Source organism: Capsicum annuum, chromosome 12 (assembly GCF_002878395.1).
Source record: "Capsicum annuum cultivar UCD-10X-F1 chromosome 12, UCD10Xv1.1, whole genome shotgun sequence".
NCBI classification, from domain to species: Eukaryota; Viridiplantae; Streptophyta; class Magnoliopsida; order Solanales; family Solanaceae; genus Capsicum; species Capsicum annuum.
The window spans coordinates 80,511,653-80,518,185 of record NC_061122.1 but is presented as its reverse complement, the minus strand read 5'-3'; positions in this window follow the sequence as shown (position 1 = coordinate 80,518,185).

Genomic DNA, 6,533 nt, shown 5'->3' with positions numbered 1-6,533 from the left:
TTATCAATCCACCAGGGTTTCCACAACCTTATCTAAGGGTTTTAGCCTCTCATTCTCGTGAAATAATCAACAATATTCATAATTGAAAGCATTATATGAAATCACAGTAATCCCAACTAAAAACCTAAAACTTCAACTGAATTAAAGACAAAAATTAATTCAAAGTAATTCCAAGACCAAATTTGGATCTCGAAATCAAAATATGTTTGTGAATATAAAAGGTGTGTAACGTCAACTAAAAAACACATAAAGTGTACTTATATTACATGAGGAAACCCTAAGAATTAAAGCTCAAATGAAAAACGAAAAGTGGTGTCTGTGGCCACTTACTTGTGCCATATACGACCCGTATGTACTACATACGGTCCGCAATTGGACCCAAGAAAGTGCCAGAAAGTTTTCTTATAGCTTTGCACTCTCTTGATCTTGTCTTTTGGTACATACCTTAGCCACTTATGGTCCAAAAGTGAAACATATAGTCCACAAGTGGACCCACGTAAGTTCCAAAGTCTTCAAATTCTTGCAACCAAGTATATGGACTTCAATTTTTAGTACATACTTTGGTGACATACGCTCGGTAAATGGTAAATATGCCCAAAAATGTTCAAGTATGTAGCCACACTCCATTTTCATTTTTTTCTTGAACTTAGCATCCAAAACCTAATTTCCTACAAAACATACCCAAAACACATCATATATAAAAAAACACCTCAGAATCATGAATATGTTCATATTCTTAAGCGCCAAAAGTGTTATAAATTCATAGAACATCAACATCCACAACTTAGAATATTGCATGTCCTTAGGCAACAAAATAATAATAAAGACAATACAAGATGCTTAACTAGGAGAATCTAAGATCTCCAAGGAAGTCAATGATATTAAATAAAATACGACAGCAGAAAACACACAAGATGGGGGGAAATCAAGGGGGAAAATGTGATAAGTAATAAAAGGGTAAAAAGATAGAAGATCGAGACAACATGATAATGAAAGGGCAACCAAAGGGTATTTCAAACCCTAAAACCTCCCTTAACAATTACCATAAGCACCCAACTCTTACGTTGACTAAAAGGAAATTAATTCCCAACAACCTTTATTTCTAATCAACAAGTTCATCAAGAACTCAACAATACTTAAAAGGGTTAGTTCATTAATATTCAACAAAAGCTATAAGAAAATAATATAGAAGTTTCTATTTATAGTTAGGTTAACATCCAAAAGTGACCTATGCCTTAAAAGAACAAAAATCGTATGAACTGAGTAATCTGCCTTCCAGTGATGGCCATAGTAATGGCCCATCTCTAGGTTGATGGTCAGTCCACTTAGACGTCAACTTGAACTAGTGGGAAAATGTACTAGTCTTCCTGGGAAGACTTCAGTGATTCCCAGTCACCTTAGTGATGGTCCGTCGTACCTTTAGTCAGACCAAACCAGTGATGTCCGCTCTCTTCCTTGTCTTTGTGTCCTCCCAAACCGGTCCTTATTACATGGCATCCCTTTATAGTTATCAAAATAAGATCCATCATTTTTTCTCTAGCGAACATAGCTTGCAACTCTTGGAGTCTTTTAGTTTGGCATTGAGTAAATTGCCTTGAAGACTTTTGGATTTCATCATCCTCTATCTCTTAAAAGGATTCATCTTCGAATCTAAACCCTGTAAAAGAAAAGTGTTGGTGCTTGGCAAAATGCTAGTACTATTATTAGAAAACATCAAGTGCTAGGGGTGGTAACAAGGTTTCCCTTCCTTTGTCATGTGCATGTTCTGTTTTTAGATAGGGCCTTCCACAGCCCTAACACTCATGGCTCATTCCATTATGAGGTTAAGATTCACAATTCCCCCTCCCCAGGACAAGCATCTTCGGGTAAAAGTTTATTCATCAAAACATTGGGTACACTAAGTTCCCCTTCTACTATTTTAGATTCACCTTCACCCTCAAAGTCTTCCTCACTATCAATGTCTTGGTTCACCTTATCCCTAACAAAGTAGGCATCACCTCCCACCATAACTATGTTTCTTTGATTGGGGCATTCACTTGCTCTATGAACCCATCCTTGACACTTAAAACAAATAATACCTCTAGGATTGGTGTTAGAGTAGTGATTACCTTATATTCTTTGTGGATACTTTGGGGTAGCCTCCTCAACGGGCCTCTTCTCATAGTACTTATTGAAATCTTTGTTCTTGTATCACCCGAATGAATTAGAAGTTGTGTAGCCTTTATTGAAGGACTCCCTTGCATTATTGTTCCCCTCAACCTTGATGGCCGCTTCAACATGATCTTCTATTCATTAAAACTTATGAACAACCAATTGATAAATAATGTCATAGTCCAACCCTCCTTTTAATCTAGCCATACAATGATTTAGAGATTTGACAAGCTAAAGACGGAGGATCAAATTTTCAAAGTCCTCATAGTAATCTTCCACACTTATGCCCCCTTTTTGCAAGTTATAAAGCTTGGTAAGTTGCTCTTGTTTGAGCCTCTCTATCACATTTCTCTCTCTTATGAGTGGCCTCAATTCATCCCAACTCAGAAGGTCGAGATTACCATACCTCTCTCTTTTTAATCTTTTAGTCTCCCACCAAGTAGTTACATACCCCTCTAGTTGAGCACTGGCATTAGAGTTATTCTTGTGTCCAGTTAATTCATTAAGTTACAAGATCCTATTGTATTGAATTTCCCAATCTAGGTATACCAATGAATCACTAGTTCTATTGAATGTAGGGAGAGAGAGATTTTGATGGAGTTAATACCCGTGTCTCTTCCCATATTTCCTCATTGATCCCATTAAAGATTTTCTTAAACTTTTGGTTGGTTTCCCAAGTTCCCTATCCCATGTGGAATCGGACCAAATCTTTCCCCTCGGCCTCTAAATCCTCCCCCATGAACTCTTCATCTATTATGTACAAATTCCACAAACAAATCCACTTCATCGAACTTTTCATTTCCTCCACGAGGTCCCTCACCTTCCACATCCTCAATTTAGATTGGTTGATTATGGTTAGACAGTATTTGAGGTCTTTGGTTTTGGATAATGGTATGGTTTAGTGGAGCTTCTTGATTGACTTGCTTGAATTGGGGTTCTAGTGGGTGAATGGGGTTCCAATTATTTGGATAAGTAGGGATTTGGGGTTAGATTAATGGAATTGTATTGGCAGATTAAGCATTTAGTGAAGCATTTTCGGAGTTTTAGTAGTGGAGATGTTATGAGTATGATCACTAGATGAAGCATAAACGTTTTGACAATTTGATATGGTAGAGTCTAGAATCCCTTCCACGTTAATCATCCTTCTATTCAATCCCCTCAATTCACTTCATACTTCCTTTACATCTCGGGTCACATTCATTATGGCCGCCATTATAGCTTCTATGTTTATCTCTCCTGAAGCACTTTGGTGATCATCCCCTGATGCCATTGAACTTAAGGACTTGAACCAAGAATTTACAATGATGTAAAATGAGAAAAGCACTAAAAGAAATGGGACAAAAAAAGAAATGAATTCAAGAATTAATTAGCAACTAAGTAGATGGATTACTAGTTGTTAATTAGTGTTGTAGTCAAGTCAAAAATGTTTAAGAATTAAGGAAAAACGAGACTAAAAATATAAAATAAGCTTATAGAACTTTTGTCGAGGTGACTGACTCAGTGACTGATCATCACTTGGTTGACGGGCCATCAAGCCTTAACCACAAAGTGGGGGATATTTGCTTGGGGTGACGGTGGGGTTGGTGGACCATCGAGCCTTTGATATGCCATCAGGTTGTCCATCAAACATTATCCAGAATGTGAGAAAGCTACCTTGGGGTTGATGGCCTTGTTAGTGGACCGACGGTTAACTGACGGACAGTCACGTTGTCCGTCGCCTCTCCAGATCAGCAATTTTGTGGGGCCCTTGTACCTTGAGGAATATTCCTTGAAAATAAATAGGTAAAACTCCTTTTTCTTCACTTCTTTTGGATCAAACTCTTGTTTTAAAGCTTTTTTTTCAACAAGTTATAGAGAACTTGAAGAATATTCAAATTTTTTACCTTCAATCAAACAAACTCGAAATTCGATAAAATTCAAACCCCAAGCTCCTTTTGAGCTCCCGAATAAACCCAAATACTTTTTATAGCTTGAAACTAACCCAACACTTTCAGATTTTCAAACCCATTTGAATTTTCTTCAACCTTAATGCCTCAATAATAGTAGGTCACTTAAAACTTTTTGGATTAAGCTATAAATTTAGATAATGACACTATTAGCACTAGAGAACACTAATCTAGCACTAGAAACACAAAGAGAAACAAAAATTAAGAACCCAAAATTCCAACGCAAACTAAAATGTAAATAGGACTCTTTTTGTATTTTTTGAGATAAAAAAACCAAGACTAGAATTGTGGGAATGATCTTAAGTTTGACTTTGATACCAGCTGATACAAACAAAAATACGAAAGAAAAACACACACAAAATAAGGGAAATTAAGGAAGGAAACGTGATAAGTAAGAAAAGAGTAAAAAGATAGAAGAAAGACACAAGATGATAATGAAAAGGCAACCAAAAGGTTTTTTAAAACCCTAAAACCTCCCTTAACGATTACCACAAGAACCCAACTCTTGCAGAGACTAAAGAAAATCAATTCCCAACAACCTTTGTTTCTAATCAACAAGTTCATTAAGAAATCAACAATAATTACAAGTGTTAATTTAGTAATATTAAACAAAATCTAAAAGAAAATAACATAGGAGTTTTTATTTATAGTTAGGTTAAGGCCCAAAATTGACCTATTTCTTAAAAGAACAAAAAGCCCAGAAACTGAGTAATTTGCCTTCTAGTGATGGCCAGAGTGATGGACCGTCACTAGGTTGACAGTCAATCCACTTGGTCATTAACTTAAACTAGTGTCCAAATATTCCTGGCTTCTTGGGATGGCTCCAGTGACGGCTAGTTACATTGGTTTCAGTCCATCGCACCTTTAGTCGCCAAACTACAAAAGTCCACTTCCTTCCTAGTCTTCGTGTCATCCCTAATCGATCCTTGTCATATGGTATCCCTTGATAGGTATCAAATCAAGATCCATCACTTCCTCTTGAGCAAAAATAGCTTGCAACTCTTGGAGTTTGTTAGTTTGGCTCTGGGTGAATGGCCTTGAGGCCTCTTAGCTTGCATTAGTCAATCATTATCTTAAGTTCAAATTAATTATCCTCTCATATACCCCAAGAAAAAACCAATTGTATGTCTATATGAAGCACAAGATTATGACACAAGAGAATTAAGTTATGCCAATTACATTAGCAACAGATAACCATGCATATATATAAGTCATGCCCAAACAAATATGCAACTTAGCGATACATTCCATGTTCCATCATAGCAAACAAAAATCCCACTCACTCATATATGAAATCAAGCATGTAAATGTGAGGACGATCAAGAGACAAACACACTCAGAATGAAATTCCAATCAATGCATGTCAAGTACCATAGGATTGCCCTTATTTTATACACCTAAGCTTTCAGACATTTATGTTAGGATCACTATAGGACTTTTCTTGGCTTGTAATGTTGGTTTGAGGGGATGGTATGTACATATGGATATCAAGTGACTAGGCCTCCTTAGCACTACACTAACTTTGGGGTCTCACTTATTAACAATTTTTTACTTTATTTCTGCCCTTATATCTCCCTTTTATTTTAAAGAACATTAAGGTTGGTTATGGATTCTTTATTCTTTCTTTTTTAACTTTTTCACAATTTTCTTTTTCTTTTTTTTTAATCTTTTGCTTTTGCCACCACACCTAACCCTACTTTTTTTTCTATATTTCCCTTCGTCATACCATTATACATTACACACCCTATTATAGGCACCCTCAACTTAGGAAATTTTCCTGAGTTGAGATGCACAATGTCTAAGGAGGACTAGGGATAAAATAGGTTCATTGTAACACAAATAGAAAGGTAAAAGCTGAAAACAATGAAATAGGCCATAAGGCTCAAAGCAGTGATCAAGGGATACTATTTCACATTGGGAAGGTCGTTTAGGCTAAAAGTGTAGTACGACTTTGAAAAAGCCTACTATCCTTTCCTAATCAAATGTCATATAACCTAGGAAAGACCAACCAGGCAAGTTCTGGATTTAACACACAAAGGGAACTAATATAGTATCTCACACTCACATGGCACAAGACTATAATAAAGTTACAACCTTTTTGGTTGATGCAATTGTTAGCTACTGTTATCATGTCCCTAATTCTAATGCCATAAAATGATCCATGTTGGTCACACATATATACATCACACATAGTTAAAACACAAAATTTTGGAGGGGTATCATTTTTCTCAAAAATAAAAATCAAAACATGTCAATAGCTTTAAACACTCAAAACTGGCCTAGTTACACAACAAAACACATCACAACACGAAATAGAACAGATCATGAAATAAATTTAAACCTTGACATGTTGATTTTGTAACCACACCATGATAGATATGCAAACTAGCACGACAACAAAAACCTGCGGCTACTGTGGCTTGACCCACCCCTAAC